Raw genomic sequence first — 26,092 nt, forward strand, 5'->3', positions numbered from 1 at the left:
CCGTGCCAAGTCCAGGCGGACGGACGGCCGGGGCATACACCAGGGAGGCGTGGGTGCACGGACCCGGAAGGGTGGCAGAAGAGGGAACGACCCCAGTTCCGACAGCAGGGACTGGACGCGGACAGCAATGGAAAGCCCAGACCTAGGTCGCTGGTCGGGCAGAGGGAGGACCCTGGCAGGGAAAAGCAGGCGATGATTGGGATGGCCCGGTGAGCAATGCACATGGACAGCATAGTCAGCGAGCAGTCGGTGGCGGTGAATCCGCAACGGGGGAACCCCGGCCTCCACCAGTAGACTATCCATGGGGCTCGTACAGAAAGCGCCAGTTGCAAGCCGAACCCCACAGTGGTGTACGGGGTCCAACAACGTCAACACTGAGGTGTTTTAACCCTAATCTGAGAAGATGGTCTGTGACTGAAACTGGTTGATATTTGGTTTTTAAATTAAAACAACAGCTGATGGCCAAACATGCATGTTATATATTACTTGACGGTTTTTAATAGTCACCTTCCAACAACATTTAGAAGGAAAAAACATCTGGGGGTGGGGGGGGGGGGGGGGGTGGTTATAACTGGGTCCAAGGGTGGGAGGGTAACCAGATCCCAGACAAGGGGGAATGGGGTCCAAAGGGTGAGGGGGAGCGGGGACTGATTCCGAGGGTGTGTGTGTGTGTGTGTGTGTGTGTGTGTGTGTGTGTGTGTGTGTGTGTGTTTGTGTGTGTGGGGGGGGGGGGGGGGGAAGGAAAGTCCAAAGCTGCGAGGGGAAAGCCGGGACCGAGGGGAAAGCCGGGACCGAGGGGAAAGCCGGGACCGAGGGGAAAGCCGGGACCGAGGGGAAAGCCGGGACCGAGGGGAAAGCCGGGACCGAGGGGAAAGCCGGGACCGAGGGTAAAGCCGGGACCGAGGGGAAAGCCGGGACCGAGGGGAAAGCCGGGACCGAGGGGAAAGCCGGGACCGAGGGGAAAGCCGGGACCGAGGGGAAAGCCGGGACCGAGGGGAAAGCCGGGACCGAGGGGAAAGCCGGGACCGAGGGGAAAGCCGGGACCGAGGGGAAAGCCGGGACCGAGGGGAAAGCCGGGACCGAGGGGAAAGCCGGGACCGAGGGGAAAGCCGGGACCGAGGGGAAAGCCGGGACCGAGGGGAAAGCCGGGACCGAGGGGAAAGCCGGGACCGAGGGGAAAGCCGGGACCGAGGGGAAAGCCGGGACCGAGGGGAAAGCCGGGACCGAGGGGAAAGCCGGGACCGAGGGGAAAGCCGGGTCCGAGGGGAAAGCCGGGTCCGAGGGGAAAGCCGGGACCGAGGGGAAAGCCGGGACCGAGGGGAAAGCCGGGACCGAGGGGAAAGCCGGGACCGAGGGGAAAGCCGGGACCGAGGGGAAAGCCGGGACCGAGGGGAAAGCCGGGACCGAGGGGAAAGCCGGGACCGAGGGGAAAGCTGGGGTTGAGGATGTTGCGGCAACAATGTCTGTCCTGACTTTCCCACCCACTGAAAGGTGGGTAGGGAAACTCCCTATGAAATTCTGATGCTGGAATATAAATATTATAAATATAAATATCAGTAATATAAATATTTTTACTACGAACTCAGTTTATATTGTTGACCTTGTTCTGCTGACCAGACACTTTCTTCATGACTGACCATATGGTTTTAACTTTATCCTGTGAATTAGCTATTCTATTTGCATACCACATACTCTTTGCCTTCTTAATATCATTTTAAGCACCTTACAATACTGTTTGAAATGGGCTACTTCAGGTCGATTGTGGCTACTTCTAACATTGTAATATTATTCTCACTTCGTTCTACACAATATCCTTATCTCTCTAGTCAGCCACTGAGGCTGTCTTTTACTGCTAGTACCCTGTTTAGAATGTTCTAATGGAAAGCAACTTTCAAAGAGCATCAGAAATGTGTTAAGGAAAGCATTGTATTTGTCATCTATGCTATTGGCACTACAAACATCCTGCCACTCTTGTTCCTTAATAAGGTTTAGAAAACTATCTATTGCCATTGGATTAGCTTTCTACATAGTTTGCAATTATATATAACAGTTGTTTGAGTACAAAAAGCCTTTTAGTGTTAAAATTTGTGCATCATGGTCTGAAAGGTCATTCATCCTTTTACTAATAGAATGCCCATCTAAGAAGAATGAATAAAAATATTCTGTGCTACTGCTACTGTTCTCAAACACAGTCTGCATCACATCATATGAATTTAGGAGATCTTCCAACATCCTTTTTCTTGAATGAGATTTTCACTCTTCAGCAGAGTGTGTGCTGATATGAAACTTCCTGGCAAATTAAAACTGTGTGCCAGACTGAGACTCGTACTCAGGACCTTTGCCTTTCGCGGGCAAATGTTCTACCAACTGAACCACCCAAGCATGACTCACGACCCGCCCTCACAGCTTCAATTCTGCCAGTACCTCGTGTCTCCTACCTTCCAGACTTCACAGAAGTTCTTCTGCATACCTGTTGGTGCCTTTTATGACAGCGTGACCTTCACATTCACTTTTGTGCACTCCTGCCAGACTACTACTGACGCACCATGGGCTCTTTTTCATTGGTATCTGAAGATATGCAAAAGAAACAGCTAGCAGTACAGAGCAGGAGAGTGTTACTGCAACAACATGCAGTATGCTTTCTGTGTGCTCAATGTTTGAAATGCAATGAACACTTGCATAAACAATTTTTGGATATTTTGACCAGAGCTGAAAACATATAATAACTAAGTTAACATGTTTAATACAGAAAACATGCTGTTTCTGATGAATGGCGTGCTTCGAGGGTGGCTTTTCAGATATATAACGAGTTTAAAATTACCTAAATATAGAGGAAAAAATTTATGGTGCAAAATTTGCCTCCTATTATTTCAAGAACCCTCATTTCCTAAAACCCATATTTTGCACATCCCACAAAGAAACTAACAGAGAATAAACTCTAAAAAGCTGAGCTTTATATGAAATTTACTTCTCAAAATAATTCTACATGAAATTAGAACAATTTTCTTTAGGAAGAAATTCCTTGAGGACTATACCTAATCTCTTGAAGTCTCTATACCTTGTACTGTCTGATCTATTGAACTAGAGTGTCAATTCTCAGAAATGTAGGATTAACATTTCAATGAAAGACATTACTTAAAAAATGACGAAAACCTTTGAGCTCTCAATGAAAAATTTTGAAATCCTTCACGTAAGGGGGCTTTGGCCATTTACTCCAAATTGAAAACTAAGACTGTGAAATTAGCTATAAGATGAAAACACAGTTTCAGACAAATAATGTGTGTCTGAACTATGGATTTGTTAAATTGCCAAAATATGTGAGTAAGTTTGCTATAGTCCAAGTAAAATCGGTGCAGGGTGTGATTACCGCAAGCAGCAATGCTAAATACTGTTATGGTAAGAGCATATGTCACAGTTTCCATGCCTATTGATCACATTTTCTCCCAGATAATGACAAAATGGGAGGATCAACTGTCGCCCATACTATTGCAACAATCCACAACAGGCAGGGCACAAAGTGAGTATTGGGCTAAACTTACTTCGTGACACCACTGCCAGCACCAGCAAAAGTCACTGAGGTGTTATACTTATGTGCCCATTCAGCTACCAAGACAGGCATTGTTGGTAAGAGGCATTTAACTGGATCATCTATCCTGCACAGTATCCACAGGGCTGTTTTCATTCGTTCATTAATCACACTAATACATCACGGTCCAGACCTCCCTCTGCCCCCTGCACTACAGTCCAGTCTACAATGCAGGTGATTGGTTGGCAGGTTTAAGGAGTTAAACAGTGTGGTTTCAGTCCCTCATACATTGGACAATTCATCTAGAGTTAGCAACACTGTGCAAAAATTTGACTGAATTGTAATAACATTGTAGCGGTCACCCCTTGCGCCAGGATTTTAAGTGGGCATGGGGGCTGAACAAATGAGATGATACCAAGTGGGCAGATGAGGTGGTACTACTATAGGTCCAGAAGGCCAAGCTTGAGAGCCAGTGCGGGTGGCTGTCAAATGCCCTAAGGTGTCAGTGAAATAGCTTTGTCTGGAAACATATTTATTACTTGCAGTTTTTCAGTGTGGCTTTTCCAGTGCAGAGGAAGGTGTGCCGATTTGTTTACTTGAGTGTGATAAGAGCAGTGGACACAGCAATTTGTTGGCTGCAACTACAACATGTCAGGACCCAGAGGAGAAGTGCTAGCATCTGAAACAGAAGCCTGTAGGCACAAGCCTGCAGTGGCTTGCCAATAACTCATGTGGACCACCCCAGTGCTCTCGAAAACGGACATATGCTTAAGCATATGCCAACAGCATAACATGGATGGTGGCTGTCATGAATGCAGAAGTCCAGTATACAGCCAAGGAGGTGATACTACCTACAGAGAGGGAGGCGATACCAGATGTAGGCGGTTGTATACAATCACTTGCTACAGTTCTTCACCAGAATGCCCATGCCTATCTACATTGTTTAAAAGCCAGGGAATTGATCCAAAAGCAGTCACAGCTTACAGCAGCTAAGTTCCACTACAGCTGGATGGTTGTGATCTTGGATGCAAAGTCTCCTCTCGGCAGCAGGCATCAGATAGCAATTTGCCAAACAAGTTATCCTGGAATTAGCAAGACTGTCATTCTGTTGGAATCTGAGATGCAGATGGGATGAACAGGCACTGAGACTTGAGTCTTCTGGAATGGTAATATTTAAGTTGGACCTCAAAGCCTGGTGATGCAGTTATTTTCTCTCATTATTGCTTTGTCTTCATTGTGGTAATTCAATTATTGTCAGTTCCCCTTGCCTCCACACTTTTTGTCAGACTGGGATGCCATAGAGCAGCTGAGCTCAGAGTTTACATGTTATGGCTCCACATTACAAGGTCTCGGACCAGGTGGTCTGGTAGTAAAGCTATTGACTGGAAACCAGGAGGTCGCAGGATCAAATCCTCGTTGGACCATGGTTCTTCAGCCTGTGCTTTAACCTAGTCTTCACCTTTCAATAATGTGAGGATTTGCCATGACATGTTGTTTGGATTCCACATTAAACTGTAGGTTTCCTTTCCCTGGCTGGATAACTGGAGCAGGTTAGGGGCAAGCAAGTCACTGAAGTGGTGTCCACTTGAAGGACTTGCACAATGCCAGTAAGTCACATGAAATTATTATTTTTATTATTATTATTGCATGGCACAGAATAACACACTGGGTGTTGACGTACTACATGTTTACACTCACTGATTATGGTTCAGCTTGGTGTGGAAATGTTTTATGAGCAGCACCCTGCCTTCTGCATCACTCACGCTCTTTGAGTGCCCCAGATATCCACTGAGACACACAGTATGAACAAGATCCAATTCTCCGACATCTGCACCAAGTAATAACTTTAAAATTTATGTGCACCTGGGAGCTGCAACTGCTGCACAAAAATCCTCCTTTCTTCAAGAAATTTGTCCCAAATTTCACTTTCGTATCATCCTAGAACATCTCCATTTTACATAGATTATATTTACACTGGTTTGCACTGGGCAGTCCTTGTTAATATCTTATGGGAATAAGTAACATTACTTGTTCCCACTTAAATCTCAGATTTTTTTTCTCTAATACAGTCGAGATATTTCTTGCTCTACTTGCTATAGTTTAATTAAATGCATTGGTACAACTGGTTTGACTTCCCACTTCTTAATCATGGCATCAAGCCAATCTACGATCTAGTTCGCAGATAGGTCTGGAGGATTGGGAACTTCATGCCTCAAGTGTAGGTAGAATTTACAAGTTACTATAAGAAACATGGCTCTGCTATTTCCATTTTTGTTCTTATAAGCTATCACAATGTACAACTTTTCTCATTTTATCAGCAAGGTTTTTAGTCCACTGTTTTGATATATGTTCTAGAACCATGCCTATAAAAAAATCATTTCCCTTGTGTTTACTCAAAGCACACATGCTTGAATCTATGCTTACCCAACAATTATTCACAGTAAAACATAATACACTGATCAGTCAGAACATTATGACAACCAGCCTACTATAAATATAAAGCCATCAAGGCAAGGAATGACTGCCTGGCCCTCCTCCCAGAGTGTGGGAAGGGGAAAGGGAAGGGGGAAGGAGTGAGGAGTGAGGCAAGAGGGGAGTGACAGTAGGGGTGAAGGGAAGGAAAGGCTGCAGGGTCATATGAAGCAGCATTCAATGATTCTTTACCACTCAAAGAGATGTCCATTTGAGAATGGGCATATTTTTGCAGCGTGACACTTTTCATGTGCCAAGCATCTGCTCTGATAACACCCATTCCAATCAGGGGCTCTCCCCTTGGGTGCCACCCAGCCACAGCAACAGCCATCTGGCATGGTGTTTGTTGCCAGCAATTCTGATTCTTCAGGATGACAAGCACTCCTTGGCATACATGGGAAAGCAACAGCTCACGTATCAGTAGTGTGATCCCTGTGTTGTCAGACGACTCAGCCAGATGGGTACATAACAGCACCAATATATGTATTGGCTACGCGTGCTGGTGATCTAGTGGGTCGGAGGGGGGTTACCATGAGGAAGGAGAACGGGAAAGAAGGGAGGAGAGAGGAATCCGTGCTGTAGATGCTAGAGAGAGAGAGAGTTCTTCCCCAAATGCAAATGGTTCACACCGAAGACAGAAAATTTAGAAGTGGAGGTCAAACCCCAAGGGGAGACAAAAAAGCCAAAAAGGATGAAAGAAAACAGGAAAGAGGAACAAAACCGCAAGGAATACAGGCAACCAGATGGATAGCCAAGGCAAGGGAAGGACAAGGGAAGGAGCGAGCATGGGGAAGAGGGGCGCAGTTGAGGGAATGCAGTCCAGAAAAACAGAATGGGCTGCAATAACTCAGGGCCCATGTGCACCATGCACACACACACAAAAAAAGAACCATGAGCCCCCTGAAGGGTGAGTGTCAGGATGTTGACACCCCCTAAATGAAAAAAGAATTTGATAACCCCAAAGATTAGGACACTGTCGTATGGTGATCGCATAAGTGAGCAGGAGTTGGTGCCATTAGCACTGAATAGTAAGACTTCCACTTCAGTGACAAGACTGCCTACAAAATTAATCCAGAAGGCACAAGAGGCCAGACCTAATTCATAATTAAGTACTGGATACTATGATTTCCAAGCTGAAGGTGCCGATGAGCTGTGAAACTGGTAACTATAGTCCAGTCAAGACAAGACCAGATTATAGAATGAAGTAGAATAGCTTGAGCCCACGAGAAATGGGCAAGGAAGCAGCCAGTGGCAGGCTTCCACATGCAGCTTGATTTAAGCTGGCACATACGTGGCAGAAATGTCAACTTTTTATCAAAAGCGAGCCCAAAAAATTGAGATTGCATAAAAAGGTACAAGTTCTGGATACCTAATACAAGTTCTGGGTCATGACAAGCATTTTTGTGGGAGAAAACTGAAAGCCATGAGAAAGTGTCCAAGTGAAGGTCCTTTGGATGGCTCCTGGCATTCTACCAAGGCTGGAGATTGGTAGCTACACCAAATGCAAAAGTTTTCAACATATAGTGTGGCGGTAACTACTGGTACAAATGAGGCTAATGACCCATTGGTAAATGTATTCAACTAGTAATAATCATGCCTCAGATAAGCACACTGACAATAATAAGAAAGAGTCTAATATTCAGATGGAACCCTGAGGGACAACATCTCTTGGACTACTGAGGAATTCAGTGAAATACCAACACCAATGTGAAACAATCAATGGATAAAAATTGAAAAATAAAAATTGGTAGGGAGCAGGGAGAGCGCCAGCTGTGGAGGATGAGTAAAAATGTGATGGTGCAAATCAGTGTCATATTTCTTATGGGGTAGTGTTTAGAAAAAGTTTGTCAGATTAGTTTCCAACCTAATCAAACTATTAATTATGGATCGGCCATCTCGGAAACCACATTGCTAGGAGGACAAAAGGCTCCATGATCCAAGAAACCAGCATTATCATTGGGCTGCCATCTTTTCAAGTAGTTTGCAGAGCATGTAGGCGAGTCTAACCAATCAGAACCTGTTGTTGGAAGTTAGGTTTTTGCCTGGCTTAAGGATTGCGATAATGCCACTATCTCTCTAGCGTGAAGGAAAATCATATGAGCAAGCTAACGGAAAATATCAAATCAGGTTTCACTTTTGATTTTTTCTGTTTGTGCTTGGGAGGTCTCTGCTTCTGTGAGGATTTTCCTCTCTCGCCTTTGGAGATGAAGGTGATCAAGCTTTATTACAACCTCTTTTGTTTTGGGAGGGTCCTTTCCAGGTGTTCTCCTCTCTGGTGATGCCAAAGGGAAACAAGGTGTGTCTTGCTGCGAGTGTGGTGATTACCACTAGTGCTACTGGTCTGGAGTCTATGGGAGCCCTCAACTGGACAACGTGCTTTCACATGTGACTAGGACTGGGAGTTGGAGTTATTTGAGAACTTGTCATCTTTGTGGTTTTGGATGTAGATTTTACCACTATGTTCGCAAAGTTTGATGCCTTGTTGGAAGGATAAAGTCGTTAATTATTTTCCTGGCGTCTTGATGAGGAAACTGGTGCAGCATTTTGTGCTCTTTTTACTGTTAAATATAGGACACAGTAGAAGGAAGATGGTTTACATAAGTATGGGGTTGATCACAAGGTCTGTCCTATGTGAGGATATTCCGAAAGCCCCACAGATATGTCCATTGTACAGTGGGAGGACGTGTGTCCAAATCTCATATGAACTACTGTGCAGCTCTATCTCTGTTTGTAAAATTTGGTCTCCGTGGAAGATAAGACCCTGAACGACGTTGGCCTTGTTATGAGGAGCAATGGTGACTGATACATCTCCAAGCTTGTTGTGGACCTAAAGTGCCTGCAATTGTTCAGCATTTCAGTCAAGAGTTTCAGTGAAGAGAATTTCATTTCTCATTTTTCTCTATTGCAGCTACTTCTCAGAACTTATCCTCAAGATTTTCACAAAAAATAATAACTGTGTTGTAGCAGAAGATTCTCCATCAGTTCCGGAGTGTTCAATAACTGGGTGGACTGTCTACCACCTTTTCTTGTTGCCTGGCTCCTGCCTCACTGCATGACTAAAAATTAGAATGTTATAGTGTTATCAGTCCCTGCACTGAAATTCTGTTTCTTTCCTGCTGAGATGGTGACATTACCATGGCCACTAGCAAGGGTGAGCTTGATATGTTTCACTGTGCGTCATCCATGCTGAAGCCACTCACATCGATTAGAAGGTCTCCTCATGAGCACCAATCCACCACTGCAAAGGTTACCTGAAATAGTAGTCATTTCCCATAATCCTGGATTGACAAGCACCTACTCCTCTATATACAGATGGAGTTTGGCAGTCAGGCATCAAAATTGTGATCCTTGCATTGTTGAGGCGGGGGGCTACAGCTGTGGACATACATGATGACACTCCCTCTTCCTCATCCCCATTTACGAATCTAAAATGAATTTTCTATCACACTGGATTTCATGTGTGAACATAAAAACAATTCCAATGAGAGATGCATTATCGTATAAGGGGGTGATCAAATAATTTCTACTTGAAGGCTGTTCAGTCCAGAATTGGTACACCAATCACACAAAATTGCCGTGAACAATGAGGCAATCATCCCACTGACACACTAGGTTGAAGATACCCATTTGGTAAAACATCATGTCCTGCTGTGTGTAGAAGTCCACAACTGTTTGCTGAAAATCCTCGTATGACAGAACTGTCAACCCTTCAGGCCCTGTTTCATGGGACTGAAGGCACGACAACCACATAGGAGAGATTAGGTTCATAGGGCAGGTGCTCAAGTGTCTCCACTTCAGTTGGTGTAACTTCTGCATTATGAACTCTGGGATATTGGGAAGTGTGTTATCATGAAGCAGTGGTGCCCACGTCAGTTTTGCCTGAACTGCATGCCGTAACTTCTCCAGCATTGCACTATACCATTCCCTGGTGATGGAGACACCAGGTTCCTTGAAATTAATAAGCAATCGGTCCCATAAGTCAAACGACAGAGTGGGCAGATGGGTGGCTCTTGAACTATTTGGGATGATGGATGACACCACTGCATCATCGACACTTTTGACTCCAGTTTCCAATTATGGCACGAGCTTCTATCACCTGCAACACTGCACTCAAAGAACGTGTTCCCTTAAGCATTGAAAGAGAGCAAGTGCTATATATAAGTAGCCATCCAGTTTGCTTTTTGTTTGATATTCAACACCCTTGTATCCACTGGTTGGAGACCTTACGGTGGCCTAACTCCTTCTGGATAATGAGTTGCATGCTAAGGAAGCTGATGCCAAGACCCTTTGTTTACCATATGAATGGTTATGCGCTGGTCTGCCCTAATTGCATCACCAGCTGCCCACTTGTTGTCTGTAATGGATGAGGCTGGTTTCCATATCACCTAGAATCTTGTGTCAAATTGCAACCCACAGAGAACTTGGTGCACCATCCATCAATGATGGTGTTTACCAAGACATGCTTCCCCACATGCATTCATTTTCTGGTGGAATGTCTACCGATGTTTGTCCTATGTCAGCGAAGAAAAAAAATAACAGCAGTCGCAACTGTTTGGACACATTTGCTAATAGCATCACTATAGCTCATGTTTCTGCATTTGTGGCTATGTACCTGCATCGGAGTGATTCTGAGATGCATATACGCTGCAGCAACACCCTCAAATGGAAACTTATTGATCATCCCCTATATATTTGCACAAAGTGGACTGATTATGCAACATGTAAGGGCATCCTTCACCGAACAGCAAGCAAAGGGGAGAGCAAATTCTAAGAAGGTCTCTTAAGTGAGTAAGCCTGGAATGATGAGGATGGGGTGGAGAAAGGGTTGTCTGGATAATAGCCGAGCTGTCAATGAGACTGCTCCCCTAGCAACAGGTCATCCCTTAGGACACGCAGGAGTTACTGGGGAGGTTGTTGTTGTTGTTGTTGTCTTCAGTCCTGAGACTGGTTTGATGCAGCTCTCCATGCTACTCTATCCTGTGCAAGCTGCTTCATCTCCCAGTACCTACTGCAACCTACATCCTTCTGAATCTGCTTAGTGTACTCATCTCTCGGTCTCCCTCTACGATTTTTACCCTCCACGCTGCCCTCCAATGCTAAATTTGTGATCCCTTGATGCCTCAAAACATGTCCTACCAACTGATCCCTTCTTCTAGTCAAGTTGTGCCACAAACTTCTCTTCTCCCCAATCCTATTCAATACCTCCTCATTAGTTACGTGATCTATCCACTTTATCTTCAGTATTCTTCTGTAGCACCACATTTCGAAAGCTTCTATTCTCTTCTTGTCCAAACTAGTTATCGTCCATGTTTCACTTCCATACATGGCTACACTCCAAACAAATACTTTCAGAAACGACTTCCTGATACATAAATCTATATTCGATGTTAACAAATTTCTCTTCTTCAGAAACGCTTTCCTTGCCATTGCCAGTCTACATTTTATATCCTCTCTACTTCGACCATCATCAGTTATTTTACTTCCTAAATAGCAAAACTCCTTTACTACTTTAAGTGTCTCATTTCCTAATCTAATTCCCTCAGCATCACCCGATTTAATTGGACTACATTCCATTATCCTCGTTTTGCTTTTGTTGATGTTCATCTTATATCCTCCTTTCAAGACACTGTCCATTCCGTTCAACTGCTCTTCCAAGTCCTTTGCCGTCTCTGACAGAATTACAATGTCATCGGCGAACCTCAAAGTTTTTACTTCGTCTCCATGAATTTTAATACCTACTCCAAATTTTTCTTTTGTTTCCTTTACTGCTTGCTCAATATACAGATTGAATAACATCGGGGAGAGGCTACAACCCTGTCTCACTCCTTTCCCAACCACTGCTTCCCTTTCATGCCCCTCGACTTTTATGTCTGCCATCTGGTTTCTGTACAAATTGTAAATAGCCTTTCGCTCCCTGTATTTTACCCCTGCCACCTTTAGAATTTGAAAAAGAGTATTCCAGTCAACATTGTCAAAAGCTTTCTCTAAGTCTACAAATGCTAGAAACGTAGGTTTGCCTTTTCTTAATCTTTCTTCTAAGATAAGTCGTAAGGTCAGTATTGCCTCACGTGTTCCAACATTTCGACGGAATCCAAACTGATCTTCCCCGAGGTCTGCATCTACCAGTTTTTCCATTCGTCTGTAAAGAATTCGCGTTAGTATTTTGCAGCCGTGGCTTATTAAACTGATAGTTCGGTAATTTTCACATCTGTCAGCACCTGCTTTCTTTGGGATTGGAATTATTATATTCTTCTTGAAGTCTGAGGGTATTTCGCCTGTCTCATACATCTTGCTCACCAGCTGGTAGAGTTTTGTCATGACTGGCTCTCCCAAGGCCGTCAGTAGTTCTAATGGAATGTTGTCTACTCCGGGGGCCTTGTTTCCACTCAGGTCTTTCAGTGCTCTGTCAAACTCTTCACGCAGTATCGTATCTCCCATTTCGTCTTCATCTACATCCTCTTCTATTTCTATAATATTGTCCTCAAGTACATCGCCCTTGTATAAACCTTCTATATACTCCTTCCACCTTTCTGCCTTCCCTTCTTTGCTTAGAACTGGGCTGCCATCTGAGCTCTTGATATTCATACACGTGGTTCTCTTCTCTCCTAAGGTCTCTTTAATTTTCCTGTAGGCAGTATCTATCTTACCCCTAGTGAGATAAGTTCCTACATCCTTACATTTGTCCTCTAGCCATCCCTGTTTAGCCATTTTGCACTTCCTGTCAATCTCATTTTTGAGACGTTTGTATTCCTTTTTGCCTGCTTCATTTACTGCATTTTTATATTTTCTCCTTTCATCAATTAAATTCAATATTTCTTCTGTTACCCAAGGATTTCTAGCAGCCCTCGTCTTTCTACCTACTTTATCCTCTGCTGCCTTCACTACTACATCCCTCAGAGCTACCCATTCTTCTTCTACTGTATTTCTTTCCCCTATTCCTGTCAATTGTTCCCTTATGCTCTCTCTGAAACTCTGTACAACCTCTGGTTCTTTCAGTTTATCCAGGTCCCATCTCCTTAATTTCCCACATTTTTGCAGTTTCTTCAGTTTTAATCTACAGGTCATAACCAATAGATTGTGGTCAGAGTCCACATCTGCCCCTGGAAATGTCTTACAACTTAAAACCTGGTTCCTAAATCTCTGTCTTACCATTATATAATCTATCTGATACCTTTTAGTATCTCCAGGGTTCTTCCACGTATACAACCTTCTTTCATGATTCTTAAACCAAGTGTTAGCTATGATTAAGTTGTGCTCTGTGCAAAATTCTACTAGGCGGCTTCCTCTTTCATTTCTTAGCCCCAATCCATATTCACCTACTATGTTTCCTTCTCTCCCTTTTCCTACACTCGAATTCCAGTCACCCATTACTATTAAATTTTCGTCTCCCTTCACTATCTGAATAATTTCTTTTATTTCATCATACATTTCTTCAATTTCTTCATCATCTGCAGAGCTAGTTGGCATATAAACTTGTACTACTGTAGTAGGTGTGGGCTTCATATCTATCTTGGCCACAATAATGCGTTCACTATGCTGTTTGTAGTAGCTTACCCGCATTCCTATTTTCCTATTCATTATTAAACCTACTCCTGCATTACCCCTATTTGATTTTGTGTTTATAACCCTGTAGTCACCTGACCAGAAGTCTTGTTCCTCCTGCCACCGAACTTCACTAATTCCCACTATATCTAACTTTAACCTATCCATTTCCCTTTTTAAATTTTCTAACCTACCTGCCCGATTAAGGGATCTGACATTCCACGCTCCGATCTGTAGAACGCCAGTTTTCTTTCTCCTGATAACGACATCCTCCGAGTAGTCCCCGCCCGGAGATCCGAATGGGGGACTATTTTACCTCCGGAATATTTTACCCAAGAGGATGCCATCATCATTTAATCATACAGTAAAGCTGCATGTCCTCGGGAAAAATTACGGCTGTAGTTTCCCCTTGCTTTCAGCCGTTCGCAGTACCAGCACAGCAAGGCCGTTTTGGTTAATGTTGCAAGGCCAGATCAGTCAATCATCCAGACTGTTGCCCCTGCAACTACTGAAAAGGCTGCTGCCCCTCTTCAGGAACCACACGTTTGTCTGGCCTCTCAACAGATACCCCTCCGTTGTGGTTGCACCTACGGTACGGCCATCTGTATCGCTGAGGCACGCAAGCCTCCCCACCAACGGCAAGGTCCATGGTTCATGGGGGGAGGACTGGGGAGGGGGGGGGGGGGCTATTCTAGCCACAAATGCCACAACAGGAAGTATAAAAACATAATCGGAGGTTAGAGCTGTGATACAGAAAATTAAGAATACCACACTGCAAAGCTTATGTGGGGCTTCACGTTTGCCTACTGCATATGCAAAAAAGAACAGCGAGTGCCTTATGGGGTGACAGGGGGGTGGGGAGCATGGTGATACTGGAATATGACATTTGCTTGTATCAACATCTGTATTATCTGTTAAATTTCTGTGTTTTCCAAGTAATGTTAAGAAAAGTACAACACACCTGCATAGTTACATCTATAAATGCACTCTGCAAACTACTGTGAATTGCATGGCAGTGAGTACTTAGTGTGGTACCACACAGATTTCTTCTTGCTCCAGTCATATACGGTGTGCACAAAAATGATTTCTTAAATACCTTTATGTGCACTATAGCTGACTAACCTATCTTCAGGGTCCTACAATGGTGATATGTAAGCAGATGAAGACTATCTCTAGATTCTTCAAAATTCCTGTTCTTGAAACATTGTAAGTACTGTTTTCCAGGATAATGGGCATCTACCTTCAAGCTTCTTCTACTTACTTTCAAGTTTCTCAACATTTCTGTGAGATTCCCATGAGTCAAACTAATGTGTTAAAAGTTGTGGCACCCTTGTTTATATATACTCAATGTCTGCTGGTAGTTTTATGTGACCAGGTCTCATCTGCTCCAATATTTTAGAACTGATTTTAGAAGTTTATATTTTCTTTAACCTTACAATGTCTTCACAGAACTTGCTAAATGCCTACTCCTTCATATTTTTGTTGAAGTTGCTGAGTTTTGCTTTCATAGAGATACACTTGAGTGAAGAGGGAATATCAATGCAGTTTACCTGTTTTGAACTGAGATTTCATCAACATAGCAGCCATCTATAATGTGTGCATAACCTCAGAACAAGCTCTCCTGAATCACTACTTGAATTGCTTATTAACTGTAGCCAAGCTGCTCCTGACATCTATTTGCTGGCCTTGCCTACTCTCAACCAAAGTATACGGTACTTCGTCAACACATAATCAAACTAGCACTTGCTTTTCCAACTCACAACCAAAGTATCACCTCACCACATAACACACATCTCATCCTAAATTACTATGAGTAAGTATGTCATCACAACCTTCATTCCAAATATGTGCCACTCTTATCATTATGTTAGTAGTTAATACTTACAGCCAGTATTGCAAACTGCACTTCACTCACTGTAACTACATATACAATGTATATCTGTATTTACTGATACAAATATCCAGGAAAGCACTGGAAATCATTATTACTCTATGAGTGTGGCATATTTAGTCACATCTTCAGTTAACTGTTTTGCTTTCGGTTAAAAGCAATATTTAGCTTCTAATGACACCTGATCAATTAACTGTTGTCCCTCCTATTGTGTATCCTTAACTGGTTGATATCTATTACCTGTGTTAGTTCAGATAAGCATTGTGATGTGAATGGAGTCTTATGTACTACAGTGACACATACTACATCACAATTTATAACTGGCTTCATATAAGACATTTACAGACAATGTTTGACTATTTTCTACTACGCAAAAAGTCTTTTATTATGTAGGATCAGTTGCCAAGGACACAAGTTTAATTTCTGCTGAACAGATTTCCTTTGGTTGTCATATTATATTAAATATGCAGTTTGTTTCATAGACCCATAGTAAGCAGACGCTCAAGCATGTGAAATGCACGAGAAAAACAAAAATACATAACATATATTTCCAAAGGAACTGATATGCAAATGTCTTTCTGTGAATACTAAGTGATACACTATTCAAGGATGTGGAAAAGTATATTTAAAAATGTAAACAAGTGCATACATTCTACAGCGCACACTTTAAATACATGCCTACTGTAGACGAGCACAGTCAAAAGCAAAAACAGTTAGGAAGACTTGGATACAAATACTTCATTACTGCACTGAATGCATGATACAATCAAATCTTGCACAGAATTCATGTTAGGTAGTGTAGTTAAACATAAGCATATGAACTGGATTTGGTAAGAAATTGATCAATAGAGTTAAAGAAGCCATCCACTATTGAATCATTTACGCTCTTTATTAGCAGTAGCTCAAAATTTTAAGACTGCTTGCAGACTACAGAAAATGCATGTTCCTGAATGGAGAATGTCTATCTGGGTCAAAATGACAATGTCATTTACTATGACTGTTCTTAACCTTTGCAGTGCTTCTGTGTACCGAGCTCGTGGCAAATTTAATTAAGGAATAAATATACTGAGAATAAGCTGTTGGTACACCCAGTTCTTTGAACAAGCTTCTGTAATATGTTCTTGAATTTACACAACATACAATGTGTATTACATATTTGAGGACCTGGACGACTGACTTGGCTTGATGAGTTATCCCAAGATATAGAATACGATTGACAGTATTTGCATTACAAAAAGGGGTTCCAGCAATTCTGGTGTATGCTCCTGCCATGGGAATTCACTACAGAATAGAATAGAAACTTTATTGTCACATAACATGTCATATACAATCAGATGATTGGGACATAGGTGCCTTGTCAGTTTAAAGCTACTTTTTAATTGTAAGTATACAGAATAATTACAGGTATTTTGTAATTTTAAATACCACAAAAGACTTAAAAATAATCATATTGTAAATAAAGTAAAATTAAGAATAAGTACCCCCCACCCCCATGAACCATGGACCTTGCCGTTGATGGGGAGACTTGCGTGCCTCAACGATACAGATAGCCGTACCGTAGGTGCAACGACAACGGAGGGGTATCTGTTGAGAGGCCAGATAAATGTGTGGTTCCTGAAGAGGGGCAGCAGCCTTTTCAGTAGTTGCAGGGGCAACAGTCTGGATGATTGACTGATCTGGCCTTGTAACACTAAGCAAAACGACCTTGCTGTGGTGGTACTGCAAACGTCTGAAAGCAAGGGGAAACTACAGCTGTCATTTTTTCCGAGGGCATGCAGCTTTACTGTATGGTTAAATGTTGATGGCGTCCTCTTGGGTAAAATAGTATCCCATTCGGATCTCCGGGCGGGGACTACTCAAGAGGACGTCGTTATCAGGAGAAAGAAAACTGGCATTCTACGGATCGGAGTGTGGAATGTCAGATCCCTTAATCGAGCAGGTAGGTTAGAAAATTTAAAAAGGGAAATGGATAGGTTAAAGTTAGATATTGTGGGAATTAGTGAAGTTCGGTGGCAGGAGGAACAAGACTTTTGGTCAGGTGAATACAGGGTTATAAATACAAAATCAAATAAAGGTAATGCAGGAGTAGGTTTAATAATGAATAAAAAAATAGGAGTGCGGGTAAGCTACTACAAACAGCATAGTGAATGTATTATAGTGGCCAAGATAGACACGAGGCCCACACCTACTACAGTAGTCCAAGATGAAGAAATTTAAGAAATGTATGATGAGATAAAAGAAATTATTCAGGTAGTGAAGGGAGACGAAATTTTAATAGTCATGGGTGACAGGAACTCGAGAGTAGGTAAAGGGAGACGAAGAAACATAGTAGGTGAATATGGATTGGGGGTAAGAAATGAAAGAGGAAGCCGTCTGGCAGAATTTTGCACACAGCATAACTTAATCATAGCTAACACTTGGTTCACGAATCATAAAAGAAGGTTGCATACATGGAAGAATCCTGTAGATACTAAAAGGTATCAGATAGATTATATAATGGTAAGACAGAGATTTATGGACCAGGTTTTAAATTGTAAGACATTTCCAGGGGCAGATGTGGACTCTGACCACAATCTGTTGGTTATGAACCGCAGATTAAAATTGAAGAAACTGCAAAAAGGTGGGAATTTAAGGAGATGGGACCTGGATAAACTGACTAAACCAGAGGTTGTGCAGAGTTTCAGGGAGAGCATAAGGGAACAATTGACAGCAGTGGGGGAAAGAAGTACAGTAGAAGGAGAATGGGTAGCTCTGAGGGATGAAGTAGTGAAGGCAGCAGAGGATCAAGTAGGTAAGAAGACGAGGGCTAGTAGAAACCCTTGGGTAACAGAAGAAATATTGAATTTAATAGATGAAAGAAGGAAATATAAAAATGCAGTAAATGAAGCAGTCAAAAAGGAATACAAACGTCTCAAGAATGAGATTGACAGGAAGTGCAAAATGGCTAAGCAGGGATGGCTGGAGGACAAATGTAAGGATGTAGAGGCTTATCTCACTAGGGGTAAGACAGATACAGCGTACAGGAAAATTAAAGAGCTTTGGAGAAAAAAGAACCACTTGTATGAATATCAAGAGCTCAGATGGAAACCCAGTCCTAAGCAAAGAAGGGAAAGCAGAAAGGTGGAAGGGTTATATAGAGTGTCTATACAAGGGCGATGAACTTGAGGACAATGTTTTGAAAATAAAAGAGGATGTAGATGAAGATGAAATGGGACATGTGATACTGTGTGAAGAGGTTGACAAAGCACTAAAGGACGTAAGTTAAAACAAGACCCCAGGAATAGACAACATTCCATTAGAACTACTGACAGCCTTGGGAGAGCCAGGCCTAACAAAACTCTACCATCTAGTAAGCATGATGTATGAGATAGGAGAAATACCTTCAGACTTCAAGAAGAATATAATAATTCCAATCCCAAAGAAAGCAGGTGTTGACAGATGTGAAAATTACCGAACTATCAGTTTAATAAGTCACAGCTGCAAAATATTAATGCGAATTATTTACAGACAAATGGAAAAACTGGTAGAAGCCAACCTCTGAGAAGATCAGTTTGGATTCCATAGAAATGTTGGAACATGTGAGGCAACACTGACCCTATGACTTATCTTACAAGAAAGATTAAGGAAAGGCAAACCTATGTTTCTAGCGTTTGTAGACTTAGAGAAAGCTTTTGACAATGTTGAATGGAATACTCTCTTCAAATTCTACAGGTGGCAGTGGTGAAATACAGGGAGCGAAAGGCTATTTACAATTTGTACAGAAACCAGATGGCAGTTGTAAGAGTCAAGGGGCATAAAAGAGAAGCAGTGGTTGGGAAGGGAGTGCGACAGGGTTTTAGCCTCTCCCCGATGTTATTCAATCAGTATATTGAGCAAGCACAAAAAATTGAGTAGGTATTAAAATACAGGGAGAAGAAATAAAAACTTTGAGGTTTGCCAATGACGTAATTCTGTCAGAGACAGCAAAGGACTTGGAAGAGCAGTAGAACGGAATGGACAGTGTCTTGAAAGGAGGATATAAGATGAACATCAACAAAAGCAAAATAAGGACAATGGAATGTAGTCGAATTAAGTTGGGTGATGCTGAAGGAATTAGATTAGGAAATGAGACGCTTAAAGTTCCCTCTACTTCCCTCTTTCCTAATGAAGCAACCTTGGGTTGGGAAAGCTTTAAATTTGTGTGTTTGTGTGTTTTTTGTTGTGTCTATCAACATACCAACACTTTCTCATTTGGTAAGTTAAAGCATCTTTGTTTTTATATATATTTTCCCCACGTGGAATATTTTCCTCTATTATAAACTTAATTGTCTCATGGCTATAGAGGCCAGGAACAGCCATAAGATCAAGGGCCTTGAACAGAGGTCTGCACGACTGTCTTTTCTGCACCTGCCATGGCTCTAATGATTTTTTTCTGTAGATTAAAGACACTCATTAAGTTTGTTTTTTCTGATCCTCAAAAAAAAAATTATACCATATCTAATCACAGATACAAAATATGCAGGATATACAACTTTTTTGACTGGTGTTTCTATTATACTGCTTATAACATTCATTGCAAATATTAGACTATTTAGACAGTGACACATGGCATCTACGTTGTCTGTCCATGACAAATTCTTGCTCAGCATTACACCTAGAAATTTGGTACAGTTTGTGGTGGCAAGGTGATTGTCCTCATATGGTATTTCTAGTATATCCTGTACAGCTTGTTTCGTGGTAAAGTGAATGATTTGATTCTTTGTTAGATTTAATTTCAGATCATTATTTCTCACCCAGGCTTCAATTTCAGCCAAAGACTGCTGAAGATTATTAACTAAATTTCCACTTTTCTTGTAACAGACTATTGCTGTAGAGACATCCGGATAGCGAATAGTGTCTGAATTTATGTTAGTCAGCAAGTCATTTTTATAATACAAGAACAATATTGGCCCAAGAATAGATCCTTGTGGCACACCTTGTTCTATCTTTTTCCAACTTGAGAAGAATCTCTTAACAGTTTCTTCTATTACTGATCTTTGTTTCCTGTTTAATAGGTAAAATAACATCAATCTCAGTGAATTTTCACTAGAACCATATGCTTGTAGTCTGTGATCTACTGTGTCAAAGGCTTTATTTAGCTCATAAAATATGCCCAATACATTCATATTTTTATCCAGACTAGCAATAATTTTTGTAATAAGTTCATTAATGGCTTGCACAGTGCAGTGTCCTCTTTGGAAACCATGCTCATTGTTCTGGATAATGCTATGCAGATCACTATAGTTAACTATCTGGTTACATGTAGCTCTTTCAAGTATTTTGGAAAATATTGATGACAATGGGACAAGTAGATAATTACTCACTTCATCGTGTCTGCCTTTTTTGTAAATGGGTCGTATTTCAGCATACTTCAGTCTATCAGTAAAACATCCTCCCTTGAAAGATTTATTCATTATAAGGGACAGAGAATGTGCAATACTGTGGGTGACTGCCTTTATTATTTTTGTAGGAATTTCAACCCAGCCTACAGAATTTAAATTCTTCAAGGACTTTATGATATCAGCTACTTCAGAATAGGATATATGGGTGAATTAAAATTTAGTGTGGTTACATAAACTGGAAACAGGGTACACGTTTGGCAGTGAAAATACATCATCAGTTTTACATGAATTTATGAAGTGGCTGTAAAGTGCTTCACAGATTTGTGTAGTGTCCCAAACAGTCTCACCTTCAACCATCAGTTCAAGTTTCCATTGTCTGCTTTCTTTCGATACCTATTTCATTCTTTACAATAGTCCATATTGCTTTACACTTATTTTTAGCTTATGAAATGTAATTATTGTTTGCTAATTTTTTGGATTGTCTGACACCTTTATTAAAGACTTTCTTGTATTGCCTTACATAATTTAAGAATTCAGGGTCTCTATTGACTTTCGCCTCCATATGAAGTTCTGTTTTCCTCATGCTCGAAATCCAAATACCCCTCGTTATCCACGAATCCTCCTTAGGTGTGTCAGTTTTGTAGTTATAAAAGAAAAACATTCATTGAACACCATCAAAAAGAGCTCCAGAAAGTTATTGAAATTGTTGTTTACTAAGGACTTAGCAGTAAATGGTAATGAGATGAGGTTGATTTTATAGACAAACATTTCTATATTTTTGTGTCTGAAATTTCTGATTTTCTTATTTGTGTGCTTTGGGCTAACACAAGGTAATGACACTAATAGAGCACTGTGGTCTGAGATCCCTAAGCTTACTATACATTTTTCTGTTACTCTGTAATTTAAGTTACTAGCAATGTTATCAGGATGCCGACGAAGCAGCTATTCTTGTCATTTGTGTGGACACCAGCTCGTTCATCTTAGGGGCAAATTTGTCATTTTTTCTCACATGTATACTAAAATCAGTAAAACAACAATTTTTTACATAACTTTTCAGTTTTGAGTGGGTGGAGTAAATTTTCAAGTTTGGCCAGAAAAGTGCACGAGATTGAGTAACCAGGGGTACAATATATGCTGAATATCAGCATGTTATAGTCCTTAAGTTCTATGCAGCAACTCTCAAATATGCATTCTTCATTTAAAATATTGAAATTTTGCTTAATTTGGTATTTTACTGATGAATGAACCAGAATACATGAACCATACCAATTGTCTCTACAGAAGCTAGCTGCTACTTCATAATCTGTAAGTTTGTTCAATAAATTTATATTTTCGTCTCTAAGCCAATGTTCACTTAAGCAAATAACCTTTACAGACCATTTTGTTCTGTATAGAAATATTTCTAAGTCATGAAGCTTACTGACCAGATTACTTGATAAACCTCCAATATTCAAATGCACAATAAGATTATTATTTGCTATTCTAGATGTGATGTCATCAAAATTAACTGCTCTAATCTGGTAAGACACAACCTTTTTTAATTACTTATCTTAATGCTTTTTCCTCCCAGTTTCTACCAAAAAATCCTTTAAGATGGCATGGTGGTGAAGCTTTTCTCTTGTTATGAGTGGCACCTATTGATTCTTCCACTGTTGTTTTTTTCTGTTGATATTGTTGGTTCTTCTGTTGTTGCTTCTTCATGTGATGATGATAGCCCTGATTCTGGCAATGTTGATGCTGCCACCACTTGTGATAGTGGTTCTGTTGTTGTCTCTGATGATGGTGGTTCTGCTGGTGATTAAGATGATGCTACATCTGCAGTTCCTGCCACAACTGATGAGGATTGTCTTGCTTCAGACGATGCTGGTTTTTCTGCCGCTTGTGAGGGCTGTGCTGTATCAGCAGATGATGGTGGTTTTGTTTGTGATATTGACAGTTGGTTTTTTTGTTGCTGTGGTTTTTGATGGTTTCACTGTGGTAGTTGGTGGTGGTTGTTGTACTATTACTTGTGGTTGGCATGTTAATCTTGGTTCTACTGTTGCCATCAATGTCTCCATAATTTTAGAGCTGAGAAGTCTCTTTCCCTTTCTGTTTAACTGCATCTCTGTAGGTAATTAATAGGTAGAAATTGAGCATTTTCATACATTTTGCATATGTTCTCGAACTGTTTGGTGGATTTCATGCTTTCTTTAGTTACACATGAATCGTTTATGAGGTCATGTCTATGAGAATACCAATGATGATTTGCTATTTACTGCAATGTCTCTATCATGAGAAAAAGAAAAGAACTTCTCAATATGATATATTAAAAGATCATTAATATATGAAAGAAGAAGTACGGGTTGTATGATGGAAGGTACTTTGTGAGTCATTACATGCAGTTTAATAAAAGGCTCCTTCCTTCTTGACACCCTTCATTTCCTGTTACATTATACTTCTGTAACTCCATTACAATATTGTATTTCTGAAGATTGCTCTTGAACAAATGCTACCTGCCTCACTACTAATTTTGAATAACACCAGCATTTAAGATTTTTGGTGGCTACTCCTCTGTTATTCTAATGCTGATGTTTAATCTCACCTTCCTTACTGTGTCTCTCTATTCACTTGTGGCGTCGACACATGGATCGATACGCCAAAACATGATACGTGTATAGTATCTTCGATTGATGTTCTTTGTAGGTTGACTTCCGGGAATGAGTTCCCATCTGTACCCCGTGCTGTACAGTTGATTATGAATAAAGTATTGTGATAGGAAGCGAGAGACGTGGTTATTACCTTCCCACCCTTGCGCCTTCCTCACACTCTTTGTTTCTGTAGCTTTCTTGTACAACTTTACAGCTTCCAGTCTAGGCTTTTCCTCTAGGGAACAGAATTTACTACCCTTATTTATTTATCTCTAGTTCCGGTGATCCATATTGTGACAGGATATTGTGTCACAGGATATGGAACGTGTCAACTGTACAAGCTTTTGGCCAGAATTTACGGTAATACATAAAACAAAACAAAAACAGTAATTTAGTCCCACTACAAAAAAATATGTGCTTTCGTCTAAGATGTTGACGTCAAAACACAATACCACTAATTTCATTTGTACCTCAAGGGCACAGTTCAAATGGCTCTAAGCACTGTGGGACTTCACATCTGAGATAGGGGCACAGTTCAAACAGATTGTATCTACTGCACAACTCACAAACCGAGTGTGCTTCACTTTTATTTAAAAACAGTCTGTATGTATGAAGCATTCACGTTACTATCACATAATCTTTGTGGACCACTTTTTATTTATTACTTTTTTAAATCATATTCCGGGAAGCAAAACAAGTAAAATCTCTGCTGAAAAGAATTGAGAGTGGCATACTATGCATCTCTGAGCTATAATCAACAACAAATGCATGGGTTAATATTTATTAAAACTACTCTTGTTTCAGAACTATTACAAACAGATGTATACAAGGAAAATAGTTTTTACTCAATGTGTCACTCTAACTTGTACAGTTGGATGTCCCATCTGCCAAGCACCTCACAGTGGTTTGCACAGTACAGACGTCGATATGAACCAAAAACTTGAAATTATTTAGAAAACCAACTTTATCAGTATAAGACAAGTTATCATGTGTGGCTAATTCAAATTGATGAGCATATTCTAGATGTAGTGAACCTTATTTATGTCTTTCAAGTGTTAGTTTTCAGTTAAATAAGAGTGAAATGACTCATTAAAAATAATTTATTTGAAAACTACGTTATGAATAAGAATGCTATCAGTTTGAAAAAGTAATCTAACATGATCAAAGAGAAACATAAAATTATTTTCTAGCAACCAAGTAGTAATAATTTCACATTAACACAGAAAGACACTGAACCTCTCATTAAAAAAAAAGTAATAAGTGTTGTCTCAGTTTCTCATACAATTTTATCTGCTGTAGGTGATATGTCTCATGTTTTATAGTTTGCTGTTGGTGTCAGAAATTAATCACTAATTAATATTTGGGTATAAAAATTGTACACATGCAGGGTGCATTGTTCGTTAACCAACACTGCAGACTCATTTTGTAACATAAATGCTAGCCAATTTCTCGCAGCTCTCTGCAGATTAATTATTCTGAGTGAAATTTGTAAATGTAACAATTGCATTACATTGCTGTAAACTTACAATGAAACGGTTATTGGAATAGAAAGAGAGCTACATATTTTTTAAGTTTATTTTCAGGATCGAAAACGAAAAGCTGAAATTCTTTGAGACAAAAAGCATAATTTTGGAACATCATTTAAATAAAGAGTGTTTACTGAGCAAATACTTCTGTTCCTCAGAAACGTGACAGACTTTTGACATTTTTATTCCCAACTATCACAAATGCATATAATTTCTGAAGCACGATAAAAAATGTAAAGGGAGATTCTTAAAATTTAATTCACGAATAATGCAGCACACTAAATGGACACAGAAGAACGATTTCTCAAGATTTACTGAAGCAATAAAAAAATATCTGATAAGCCTGCGCGGAACGTACATAACAATTACGTTCAAGTTTCGCGGTTTCGTTCTGAATGTCAATCTGCGTAAGTTCTTAACAAAGAACAGAGCGAGTTAATAATCTCTTTCGCATCACAGAAGGCTTTGTCACACATACCTTTGGCAAGATTGGTGTAAAACACAATACGCACACACAACACAAATGTCAACACTCCGTGGCAATATTGCCCTACGCTTCTTCCTGATGAATCAAAACACATGTTCTCAGAATGTGTCGCACACGCCCACTTCAGTGTAGCCAATACCCAAGCAACAAGTTCTCGCGTGTTTATCCTATGCATGTACAATACTCGTTCCATAGACCTTCCTGTGACACGAGGGCACTGCGATCATTAACATAAATGTTTGAGCGACAGAACCAACATATGGCAGGACCAGGCAACAATACATAAGTGCACAATACGCACAGATAAAACACAGATATAAGTGGAATTCTTAGCTTATCATGTAAATACAAGCTCCTCCGATCACGTGATTTCGTAAGAACTACAAGAAGTCTAAGTAATTGTAAAATTAAATGTATTAATCGTTACCGTTCTTATAACTAACGTTACATGAATCATTGGTCGCTATAGTTTCATTTGCGTACTCTCCTGTCACATTTGTACCCTCTTTTAGTACGACTGTGCTATTTTATTCATTTATTTTGAGCCATCTATATCTAATTAGGAGGTTATTCACTTAGATGAACAGCGTTGTTGAAAAGCGAGTACAATAATGTACTCTGGTCGATCCGCAGAAAACACTTATCGAACCCCAACATTTAT

General features: G+C 40.8%; 1 protein-coding gene across 1 annotated transcript in view; it reads right to left on the reverse strand.

Annotated features, from left to right (window-relative positions):
• LOC126356066 (copine-8-like) overlaps positions 1-25,731 on the reverse strand; it is a 193,129-nt gene extending 167,398 nt beyond the window's left edge. The window contains exon 1 of the mRNA XM_050006765.1: positions 25,423-25,731. The gene's annotated coding sequence lies outside the window, so the exon portion shown is untranslated. The remainder of the gene's footprint in view (positions 1-25,422) is intronic.
• Between the last annotated feature and the right edge of the window lie 361 nt (positions 25,732-26,092).

This window comes from Schistocerca gregaria, chromosome 3, assembly GCF_023897955.1.
Source record: "Schistocerca gregaria isolate iqSchGreg1 chromosome 3, iqSchGreg1.2, whole genome shotgun sequence".
Classification (NCBI taxonomy): domain Eukaryota; kingdom Metazoa; phylum Arthropoda; class Insecta; order Orthoptera; family Acrididae; genus Schistocerca; species Schistocerca gregaria.